This window comes from Gracilinanus agilis, chromosome 3 (assembly GCF_016433145.1).
Source record: "Gracilinanus agilis isolate LMUSP501 chromosome 3, AgileGrace, whole genome shotgun sequence".
Classification (NCBI taxonomy): domain Eukaryota; kingdom Metazoa; phylum Chordata; class Mammalia; order Didelphimorphia; family Didelphidae; genus Gracilinanus; species Gracilinanus agilis.
The window spans coordinates 366,966,056-366,979,149 of record NC_058132.1 but is presented as its reverse complement, the minus strand read 5'-3'; positions in this window follow the sequence as shown (position 1 = coordinate 366,979,149).

Below are 13,094 nucleotides of genomic sequence, written 5' to 3'. Positions count from 1 at the left end.
ATCAAGTCCTCATTTATTTCCTGTATTTCAGTTATACTTAAATTTAACTACCAGCTAGTTATCTCTATCGGGCTGTCATTCAACTTCTCAAACTTGACATGTTCAGAATTGGATTCATATTCTTATCCCCTCCCCTCAAATTAAAATACTCTTCCTTTCTTAAATTGTCAGATTCATTGACAGTATTATATAATTCTAAAGTTATCTAGCTATGAAATTTTGATGTCATCATATTTCTTCATTTTTCCCTAAACATCTATTTTCATGCCTTTAGATGTTATAATCAAGTCTACCTCAACAATTCTTCATCTTCTCTTTCCTTACTAATGCAATCACTACTGAAGTTCAGACTCATGTCACCACTTGCCTATTGATATGGTCTCTTAATTGGCATTCCTCCTTCCAATCTTTTCTTTCACAGTATTTCTTTCACACAGGTGATAAATTAGTACTTCTATCAAATAAATATTAAATAATGAAACTCTCTTATTTAAAATCTATTAAAGGTTCCATATTGGCCTTTAAAGGTATATTTTCATTTTAGTATTTAAAGTCCTCCATAATCACATTCAAAACTACCTTTCCATAATTATTTCCCATTACTCCTTTCATGCATTATGTTCCATTCCCATTGCCTTAGTTGCCATCACCCAGTATTCTAAAGTATATCTCCAACCCTATCTTCTCATCCTTTGAATGAGCTGACTTTTATGTCTTTAATGCACTTTGTTCTAATCTTTGCTTCTTTGATTTCCCTTGAGGTTTAATTCAGTTGCCACTTCCTTCTCTGTACTCCAAATATCAGTGATCTCTCTGATCGAAATATTTAATATTTATTTATTGGTGTCATCACCAGTCAGATGTATTCTCCATAAGGGCAGGAGCTACATGATACTTTTTCTTTGATTTCTCAAGACTTTGCCTAATAAATAACACATAGTATCCTAACAAAATAATATAATGTAAGAGCTTATTTATATTTGTTGGATACAATTAAATTTTATAGTTCTTTTAAGTTGAAATAAAAGAAATTTTCCCACTCATAAAAAACCAGAACAATTCCCCTGCTTGAATTATAATCTCCAGTAATAATCAATTGTTAAAGAATAGCTAGGATCTTATTAGTTATATGAATAATGGTGCTTCAATTCAGTTCTTTTTGAAGGGTTCCTGATAAGCTTGCCTCAGTAAACTTATCTAATGTCAATGCCAGAGGTGTATTCACTGACTAACAGAGAATTAAATGACTATTCCAGACAGGCTATTAATTGAACACCTTAGAAATGCTTTTTTAGATAATTTTAACTGTTAATATGAGTGAAAAAAGCTGCAATTCATTTAATATGACAACTTTTATAATACTGTTCAGGAAAATACTTGAATTGTCTCTGTGAAGAAGATATGAATAGCTCTTTTTTAAATGCCAATAGCTGTGTTAAGTTGTGTCCAGATGTTCTTTGGACACAATTTTGTGAAACAAAAATTGTTAACTCTTCAGCAAACTTTTTCTTCCATAGAGGCTTGATCAATACTATGATTTAAATCTAAAGTCCCTTAATGTAAAAGGGTACTATTTAATATGCAACTTAGCCCCATATCTTCAAGTCTTTCACTGAACTTTTTTCGAAAAGTCATTTCTATGTCTTCTCAATAGGTGCATAAATATATTTATTGTCAGATGATCTTTTTATTTATTATTCTTAGTCTAACATGAACCCTACTCATTATTATTTTTTATTGAAAATCCCTTAGTTTTGGCCTCTCTTTCTTAACACAGAGCACATTCTATTTATTTGTCCAATTTCTTGACATTGACCTTTTGACCTTATATAAAAACGAGATTCTTTGAGTGATTATTTTCCCTTCACTATACTGGGGGTATAAATTCATTCACCTCTATAAGACATTGGAATTTGTCTGCCTCTTTGTCCATCTCTTCTAAGCTCAGAAACTTCTCTAGGCCTTGGAGTAATGTCCAATCAAATCAACCTCAGGCAAACAACCTTTTTCAGAATTGCCATTGAATTGAGTTTCCCTGCTCCCTTGTATTTAAGTACTTCATCCAAAATTACTCAGAAGAGAGAGTTAGGGAAGCATTTTTAGCCATTTATTGACTAACAGTCTTTCTTTTTGCTTTTAGTGAAGCCAACTTCCACATCCCAACCTTTCGTCAATTGATATTTATAAACTTCTTGCCAGTTAGATAGTGTAAATGTTCTGTTACTTATATTGTCAGTTAATTAACCATGATCATCCCATTACCAATTGGTAACTATTACATGGACAATTAGGATAGCAAGACAAATCAGTCATTTGCTTTTTTTCTTTTTCTTTCAGTGCTTCTCTGAATTAAAGGTCTAATGAATCTTATGAAATGAAGAGATGAGAAATGGAATGTCACAAAAAGTCAGTTTATTTTTCTTTCATTCCTTCTTTCATTCTCTCTCTTTCTTCCTTCCTTTCTTTCTTCTTTCCTTCCTTCCTTCCTTTTCTACAAAATTCCAAATATTTGCTTGTCCTTATTAATTGCCCGTCTATCTTTCACTTTTAGGAAGGAAGGAAGAAAGAAAGAAGTAAAGGAAGAAAGAAAGGAAGAAAGAAAGTCTCATTTCCAACTTCCATTATCCTGGCTAAAGCTTAGTGAAAGCAAATGCACTGAACAAGGTATGAATCAGCAATGACAGCATTACCAAGGCTAGCTAAATAGTCAGGCCTCTCACAGGGCATGATCCTTTCATTATAAATTATATTTTTATATCACTATTCATTTCCCCTTCCAGGTTCTATTTTGAAAGGCAGGATTATGTTTTCTTTGGATTGAAAAAAATATGGCCCTTACATGAGATGTTTGGGCATCAATGCAATAAATTAAATAATAGCATACCAAAATTGAATGATGTATCACAAAATTAAACACTGTCTCTTCCACACAGATTAATTTATTTGTTTGGATTATTTTTGTCTGATAAGGCTCTAGAGTACTTCAAAAATAACAAGTATAAATTTTAAGCATTTCCCAATCCCTATATAAGTTAATGAAATAGACTAATGCTATCAGGAAAATTATAATGCACACATACAGACACATAAACACACACTTAATGACTTTAGCATGTTTGTTTTTTAATTGCTTTTCTATACCTATCGTGTATATAGTAGCATAATTCAATGTTGAATATCAAATAAAAGGGAGAGGCAAGTGAGTCTAAAAACTTAATTTCCAAATATAGAAATGGATAAACAAATTGCTGCCAAAGTTGTTACTCAAAGACTATCACATTAGGTATCTAAAAGAGCATAATGATACTAATGGTGATATTGTCCTTCATTAGTTGAACTTTTTTATAGTTTCCAAAGTATTAGCCCATATAATACCTTATTTGATTTTCATAAACCCTTTTTTGAGGCAGGATTATCTTACTTACTTTATTATTCCTATCTGATGGGTTGGGAATTGGAGGCTAAATGAGAAATGATGAATACAGGGTCATAAAGCTAGAAAGAAGTGAAAGAATAACTAGAATTCTGGTCTTAAAAATATTTGACATTTACATAGAAATTTAAAGTTGGCAAATAAACAATATCCTGCTTAAGTCTCAGAAGAACCTTATTAGATAGGTACTCTATATATTATAACCCAGTTTTGAGTTGATGAAATATAGACACACAGCAATTAATGACTTGTCCATTTTCACCCAGATAGTAAGAGTTAGGAGCAGAATTTATACTCACATCTTCCTGAATCCAAGTCCAAAACTGAATGTGATGTAGTAGAAAAAAATGTGATATATATAGTGATATTTACTACCTATGCAATTTTTGGCAAATCACTTAACCTCTTTGTACCTCAATTCCTTATCTCAAAAATAAGAAAGGGCTTCCAGGTTAAGATGGCAGCAGAGTAAAAGCAGCAGCTTAACTTCTCCTAATGCACAGATAGGACTCCTCAAGATGACATAAAAACAAATCCAGACAAATGAAGGGACCCCACAACAGGGTGCAGCATTGAAGGTATGTGGGATCTGGACATTTCCATGATATAAGGGGGTGAAATAGCTCTCACTAAAATGTGAGCTGATCATCATCCCTCCACACACACACACATACTACCCACAGTGCCAAAGCCAGCACACAACAGTTAGAGCAAGTTTGGGGAATTCATTAAGTTCTTGACAGTACCTGGGATCACCAGGACCTGCTCCAGAGAGCAGCAAGACTTAAGACCCCAAAATGTTAAAGAACTGTACTTTGAACACAGACCTTGGGCACAGGCTCGGACTCAGAAGTGGACCTTGAGCACAGGCAGGACCTTGGGTGGGTACCCAGTGCAGAGGGTTGCATGACTGTGGAAGCAGGCCCCTTAGACTGTTAAAGGAGCTTTGGACAAAGGAACAAGGAAGGGGACCACCAGGTGGCTTGACCCTGAGAACAACTGGACTTGAGACCTCAGTAGCCTAAAGAGCATAGACCGACTCTGGGTGTGAGGATGAAGCTGAGAGGGTGCATGGTGCTGTGACTTAGACCAAAGCTGCTCCACAGCTCAATAGGATAGGCAGAGAGCATGTCTGCCTCACCCAGACTTCTGACTGGGAAAGAAATAATTATAATGGCAAGCCAGTCACAAGAACCTCAAAAGAGAAAGATCAAGAAGAAATCTTTAACATTCTACAACATTTACGCAAAAAAATCCAGACAACAGAGCAAACAGCAAAGTAGAACAAACAAGTAATCACATCCAAACCTTGCAAAAAATGAAAATTAGCCACAAGCTCTTGAAGATTTCAAATCTGAGATCATGAGAAAGATGGAAGAGTTTTGGCAAGAGAAGTGGGAAATAACTCAAAAGGAAGTTAACAGGTTAAAGGACAGAAACTCCCAATTGGAGAAAGATGCCCCTAAACAAAAAGAATTGATAAGCAATTTGGAGACCAAAATCAAACAGCTGGAAAACAGGACAGACCAAATTGAAAAGGAAAATCAAAAGGTTATAGCAGAAAACCAGTCTCTAAAGACAAGAATTGGGCAAGTAGAAGCCAATGATCTTTCAAAACATCAAGAACAAATAAAACAAAGTCAAAATACTGATAAAATAGAAGGAAACATGAAATATCTCACAGAGAAATTGACATATCAAGAAAACAGATTTGGAAGAGACAATTTGAGAATCATTGGTCTTACTGAAAAAGCAGAAATTGATAGAAATTTGGACTCCACACTTGAAGAAATTATCCAACAAAATTACCATGAAGTTCTACAACAAGAGGGCAATATAGACATCAAAAGCATCCATAGATCACCCTCTACAGTAAACCCTGAAAAGACAACCCTCAAGAATATAATGGCCAAATTCAAGAGCTTCAAAGTAAAAGAAAAAATATTACAAAAAACCAGAAAGAGACAATTCAGATATCAAGGAGCACCAATCAGGATAAACACAGAATCGAGCAGCCTCCAGACTAAAAGACCAAGAGGCTTGGAATATGATATTCAGAAAGGCAAGAGAATTGGGTCTACAACCAAGGATCACCTATTCATCAAAACTGACTATATACTTCAAGGAGAAAGTATGGGCATTCAACAAGATTGAAGATTTCCAAGTATTTGCACAGAAAAGACCAGGACTAAATGGAAAGACAAATTGAGGGATTTATGGAAAAGAACACTACCCACATTCAGAGGAAGAACTTAAGGAGTAAAAACACAAAGGAAAAACAATCGCTTGAACACATGGGTTGATGAGGACATGGTTGGCGATGTAGACTTGAAATGACCACACCAATGCAACTAGCAATAATATTTAAATAAGTCTTGATTGATTACACATGTTAAAACCAGTAGAAATGTGTGTTGTCAATGGGGGTGGCTTAAGGGGGGGTTGAATGGGAAAATAAAAACATAAATCATGTAACCATTGAAAGTTTTTCTAAAAAAATACGATATTTAAATCTTAAAAAATGAGAAAGAACAAAATAACTTTAAGGTTAATATTATCTTTAAATCTATGATCATAAAGTCTTGAATCACTTTGTCTTAATGAAAATATTTCCTTATCTGGAAAATTAAAGAGTTTGATTCTATGACCTTAAAGACCCTGTGGATTTTAAATCTATGATCCCATGGCCTATATATCACACCATAAATTGTTCTGTTCCTCTGATTCTTATTTAAGCAATCTTTTACCTCAAAAGTTACTGCTGATTATTAATCAGGTGGCACTGTGGATAGAATACCAGTCCTGGAGTCAAGAGGGCTAATCTTCATGAATTCAAATGTGGCCTCAGGTACTTACTTGCTGTGGAACTCCTGGAAAATCACTTAACCCTTCTTGTCTCAGTTTCCCCTTTTGTAAAAAAGAACTGGCGTAAAGCATCAAATCCCTCTAGTATCTTTTCCAAGAAAACCCCAAATGATATCATCACAAAGAACTCCTAAATAATAATAACAACATATTTTGTTGAATGTCAAGTTGGAGATGAATTTAGAATTATGAGTAGGGTTTTGACAGTTTCATGTGAAATAAGCAGAAGTAAACTTGACTCAAGAGAATGAAGATCATGTTCATGCAACTACTTAAACCTTTTAAAATTATAGTGAAATATGTACCCCCCTTTGGTTTGACCTAAAATAAGCATGTTGACTAAAATCATGATGATTTTCTCATATGCAATCTCTAATTTTAACCTTTAATTCTGGTTCTCAATGCCATTAGGTTTATCATGTCCAGTTATTAAATTAAAACATGAGTACTAAGTAAATTATATAGTATTCCCTAAAGTCTTTAAATTTCCTGAGACTAAATTCTAGGGAGAAAAAAATAAGAGGTTCATTTTGAACTATCCTCAGTAATATCAACTAGAAACATAAGCAAAATCAGCACAACCCATTGCTAATTTATTCTTAGCCTCAGACATGTGTAAGAGGCAAACAGCTACATGATTGTGCTTCTTGCAGCTGAGACAAATTCTCAAAGCAGTACTTTCCCCCCACTCCTTGCCAGTCTGGGAAAGCTAAGACAATAATAGTCTTATTCTATCATCTAGCAGAGTGATTACAATAAAACAAGGAGTCTCATCCATGATTAGATAACGTATTAGGAAAACTTTATTACTCTCTGACCCAGCAGTGAAAGGTTCAGAATGCAGAACAAGGTTCCTGAGAGCCTGTGCACTGGTTTCTGAAATAAATCAGCTATTACTGAGGGAAAATAGCAGCTGCTACACCTATATAAGTACTTATCGCTTCTTTGATTATGTCTACTATTCCAGGCAAACATTTCATTGCCAATATGGGTCAAAGTCCATTATAATAAGCATGAGTGAGGTATCCATGTTTTTTTTATTTTATCTACATTTTCTATGTAAAGAATGAAACTGTTTTGTTTATTTGCTTTTCAGCTAGCATTTAAGAATCACATTAGCATTCAATTTGTCTAGGCAATCAAAAAAATGTCTATGAAATGCATGTGATCAATGTTTCCTCCATAGGTGGCCATTTTGTTTATAGATAATATGGTTTTACCAAAATCCTTTGTTATCATTTGTATGATAGGAACATATGTAAGAATATTGTACTTCCTCCCTTAGTTCTCTAATGGTCCATGTAAGGCAAGATTTGAGAATTACATTCCTAGGAATGAATCCAACCAAACTAGCCTTAGACGGATTCCAATCAATGACTCCTGCTTACTGTAAGTTAAATATTGCCACACCTATTTTCATTATAGACAGATCAGGGGACTCTGACTAGGGATTTATAATATTTTGGTGTCACAAATGAATACCTATACATCTCCTGAATGCATGTCCAGATACCAATGATGGAGGAAATACATGCACTCTCAATACAAGGATAAAGTGAAATCAGCCATAGCGGGAAGCTGGATGGGAGCAAAGAGAGGAGGGAAAGCAATCATCCTTTTCTTTATTAAATAACTATTCAGTAATCTAGTAATGCCTGTGGACCACTTAAAAAGATATTTGAAAATTATGCTTCAATATAAATGTACAAAATAAAATGCATAGGACTACAAAGGAAACCATTTATATTGAAGCATAATTTTCAAATACCTTTTTAAAAGTTTATAAAACCTGGATTAAGAAGCTCTAAACTATATATATATTTTATAGAGTTAGTGTTTCCAAGTATCATAAATCCGGGACATATTTACTAGTGCTATCTCCCCAAGGGTCATCCCCAGTAAATCTGGGAAAAGGTAAAGGTAAAAAGGTAAAACTAAATCAAACAACTAGAATGGGGAAGACATCCATGCTGTCCTGTATCACAGAAACTTATGGTTGGAAAAGATATTTTCCCCAATTGTGTGGGTTTGGAAGCTTATTCTTTAGTTGTGTGGTGATGTCTTTGGTTTGGAGAATTTCATTTTCTGCTTAAGAAAGGATGCCCATAGCTAAGATAATTCTAAAGTATTGTCATAGTGCTTTTAAACTGTCTGATACCCCTCTTTAGTGTAAGATATGATGTGACAAACTCATTCCCACATAAGAATTGCTCACTAGCCCATTCGAGTTTTTGGCATTTTATTAGGAAGAGTAGGTAATACCAATCCCAAAGGTACAAACTGCTAATGGAATTCCAGGTCTCCATTGTGAGAACATATCATATAATCTATCTATTCTGCTTCATGTAAAGTCAGCACTATTATTGAGAGAAGAGAGAAGAGAGAAGAGAGAAGAGAAAGAGAGAGAGAGAGACGGAGGGAGAGGGAGGAGAGGGAGAAAGAGATCAAACAAAACTTTATTTTATTAAGATACTTCAACTTTCAAAGCACTGTACATGGGGATGTACTTCTTTTGTTTTTTTTATGGCTCTTGTCTTCAAGGGAAATACATTGTAATGAGTTGGTAAAACATATATAGAGAGTTAAATTAAGACAATATAATTTGAGAAGGTAGAGAGCACTAACAACCAGCAAGACTAAGGAAGGCTTTAAAAAATTCCTTACTGGGCAGCTGGGTAGCTCAGTGGAGTGAGAGTCAGGCCTAGAGACGGGAGGTCCTAGGTTCAAACCCGGCCTCAGCCACTTCCCAGCTGTGTGACCCTGGGCAAGTCACTTGACCCCCATTGCCCACCCTTACCAATCTTCCACCTATGAGACAATACACCGAAGTACAAGGGTTTAAAAAAAAATTCCTTACCTTCTGTCTTAGAATCAATACTGAATTTTAGTTCCAGTGAAGAAGATTGGAAAGAGGTAGAAATTTGGAATTAAATTACTTACCCAGGATCACACAGCTAAGTATGTGAAGTCAAATTTGAACCCAGGAATTCCCACCTCCAGGATTGGCACTCTATTCACTAAGCCAACTAGCTGCCCCAAGAAAGGCTTTTTGAAGGAGATAATCTACACACAATTTAAGCAATAAATATGTGAGTTCAAGTTCTCCCTCTGACATATGATGGTTGTGAGATACTGGACGAGACATTTAGTTAAACATAGAACACACTAGGCAACTTTCAGTGTCTCTAAGTTGAAGAATAAATGCTGGCTTGCATTGATCAGGTCACTTTCCTTAGCTAGAGTTCTCTATACCAGTAAAATCAGAGATCCAGCCTTTTTCATTAAGAAACTATAAAATTCAATTTCTATCCCAACATTCCAATAGTGTAAGTTTCCATCTTTGTGACTATATCTAATACTAACTATTTTTTTTATCCTGGGACTCCATTCTAGGAGAATAGGGCCACAACCAGTAGGCAATGGGTCACACAATCGCTCAGGGTCACCCAGCTGGGAAGTGTCTGAGCCCGGATTTGAACCTAGGACCTTTCGTCTCTAGGCCTGGCTCTCAATCCACTGAGCTAGCCCAGCTGCCCCTACTTTAGGTTGCAGTTTCTTTAGCAGATGTAGTTTTTACAGGGTGGGGTTGCTAGCCCCACGTCCAACCCTCCTCCTTTTTCACCTGGGCTAGGGACCGTCCTTGGCCCAGGAGTGGTAAGGGTGGGCAATAGGGGTCAAGTGACTTGCCCAAGGTCACACAGCTGGAAGTGTCCGAGGCTGGACTTGAACCTAGGACCTCCAGACTCTAGGCCTGGCTCTCAGTCCACTGAGCCACCCAGCTGCCCCAATACTAACTATAATAATAAATACTTTTAGAGTTTTTTTGTTTTTTTGTTGTTGTTTTTATAGACAGTGATTTATAGGAGACAAGGATGGGGGTAGGGAGAATAAACTCAATAAATTTAAACTCAATGAGAAAAAACAAAGCTTTGCTACCATTGTGCAATGGTCCAAGGTAGATTTGGGTAAATTTGAAGAAGACAACATTTAATTTGAATCCTCTCACTTTCCCTCTCAATATCCTAACAAGGCTCTGTTTTGTTCTTGAGGATCCATGAACATTCCATCAATTGTCTGTCTGAAAGGAATATGAGACATGATTTCACAAAGCAGTGTTAGGACCTGATAATGCTTTAATGTGCTATCTCTTTAAAGGATGTTAATCTTTTGACAAGGGGGAATGGTTGAACCCAAAGAAATCTCTAATCATGAAAGACCAGGCTTCATGGCAAAATGGTACAACATATTTTTAGAGGCAGTATAAATGTTCTGTCAGTGCCCCTTAATGTGGGCACTGACAACACATGGGCAACCATTTATTATATCTCTGCTCAAGATGGTGGTTTGGCGTTGGTTATTCATAGCAAAAGATGTAATTTGCATATTATTCTTTTGAAAGTGGCGATGAGTTTTTGTGCACATTAGTGGGACTTTTGATTCATTATGATAGCCAAAGGTAACAATGCATGATGACTTCTTAATCTTGGGGTACAAGGTCAAGTCTATGAAACAGCACCACATTAATATTGTCTGTCATCCACTCCTACCCATTTTCAAGGGTTTAGGGAGCTGTCCCACATGGACCCACCATTGTGAGAGTTCAGTATATTTAAAGAGAGGTGCTCACTCTGATGAATATATCTGAACAAACAGGGAATAAAAAGTCACTGCATGTAACAGATGGAGCCCTGAATTCCAGGCAACCATAGTATTGAAGAGAGAGAAAGCTTTATTTAATACTCATTCTACCTGTTCCTAGAAGATACATGAATATTCTTTTTGTCTTTTGTTAAAAATTTCCCTGCAGAGTTAAATATCATGTTTTTTTAATCGAAAATTATTCTCACTGTTTGCCTGTACCATATTCTAACATACGCTGAAGCTAGAAGATTCTCAAAACAGGTGTTTAAAAATGTTTCTATTTTCCATTTGGCTCACAAAGAAAGAACAATGCAAAAAGACATTTACTTCAGTTTTGGCTCTATACCAATAAGAAAGTAACATAAGTGAAGTCATCACTCAAAGAAAAAGTTATGTGTATTCCCTCTTCTCGGAGAAATACAGAGCTTGAAAGATGATTCGTTTGTGGACTGGCATTACTAAGATAAAATAGATTGAATCCACATGAGAAGGAAGTGGAAACAAGGTATGTATACTTGAATTTCTTTACAGCATGTATTTGCATATATATATGTATATATTCACACATAGGTGTGGATAAAATGAGTGCATATACACATAAATGTATATGTGTATATGTATAGGCACAGATATACCTTCATACACATATGTGTAAGTATAGTCACATGTATCTATAAATGCACATGGGTATTGTATGGATGCCTGTGTGTACATGTAGAGTACATACAAACTAATATGTGTACATATGCAAAATGTTTATACAAAAATATAAAACACATGTTGTTCTTTTCTATCCACGACAATAATATGTCTTCATATGAAGATATGCCATTATACAGTTTAACTAAATATGCCAAATAAGGGATTGATATCTTCCCCCAAAATTAGTATGTGAGAAGTAATACTCTTATTTTCTGGTTCACAGTTATGCCTAGTTTGTATGTACATTACGTCTCCTTCCCTCTATTTACTCTAATATCTTGATGCTCCCTGTAAACATATATTACCTCCTCCAATCTCTGTGACTTTCTACTGCCTCTTCTCCATGACTAAAATGCCATCCATTCTCACCTCTGCCTTTTGGCTTCCTTAAAGATCCAATTCAAATCACACCTTCTTCAGATGACCTTTCCCAATCTCCCCAGGTGATGGTGCCTTCCCCATTGAGACACTGTGAAATTTATTCTATCTATATTTTTAAGAATCTATTTATTTTAATGTTACCTTCTTCATTAGTGTATACTTCTTGAGTGCAGGATCATTTAGTCTTTTTCTGTATGTTCAGTGCTTAGGACAGTGCTTTGAACATAATACTTAATGCTGACACACTGACTAACCTACTAACAAAGCTGCAGAAAGGGAAAGTAATGTAACTGACTTTTCATTAATTTATCTCTTGTGAGACTTAGAGATAAGATGTATAACAATGGGAGTGACTCAGAGGGGGTGATTCTCCCCTCTGCTGTGCTATGGTTCTTCCCATTGAACTGAACCTATTCCCTAGTTCCTTCCTGTGGGCTTCATGCTCAAACTCCTTTGCTGAAGAACAAGAGTTGACCAGAGTCATCAGGCCTTGTGTGACCCCATCACTAGGGGCCAGGAGTGTGTCTGAAATGACTGTGATCTAAAGAGGAAGGGTTCCCTGTGAAGTTGGATTTCAGGTGGGAAATAACTGTCTCTTTCTCTTTGTCTATCTATCTCTTTTTCAGTCCCTCAGTCCATATCTTTTTTTCCCTCTCTCTGTCATCTTTTCCCTAAATCCATCCCACTCTTGCATTCACTATTAATTGTGGAGACAATAACATCCTTATAGTTCCTCAGGCTCATGACCCAGGAGGCATCCTATTCCTCATTATCTTTTACTCTCCATATCTAATTTGTTACCAAAACTTGTCTGTTCCATAGTTGCAACATCTCTTGAACATGCACCCTTCTCTTCTCTGACACTGCCACCACTTTAGTGCCAATCCTTATCATCTCACACCTGGATTATTGCAATAGCCTTCTATTGGTCAACCTGATTCAAGTCTCTCCCCACTCCAATACAACCTCAATTCAGCCACCAAAGTAATTTTCCTAAAGCTCAGGTCTGATTTTTTTTAACATTTATTAATATTCATTTTTAACATGGTTACATGATTCATGCTCCACCTTT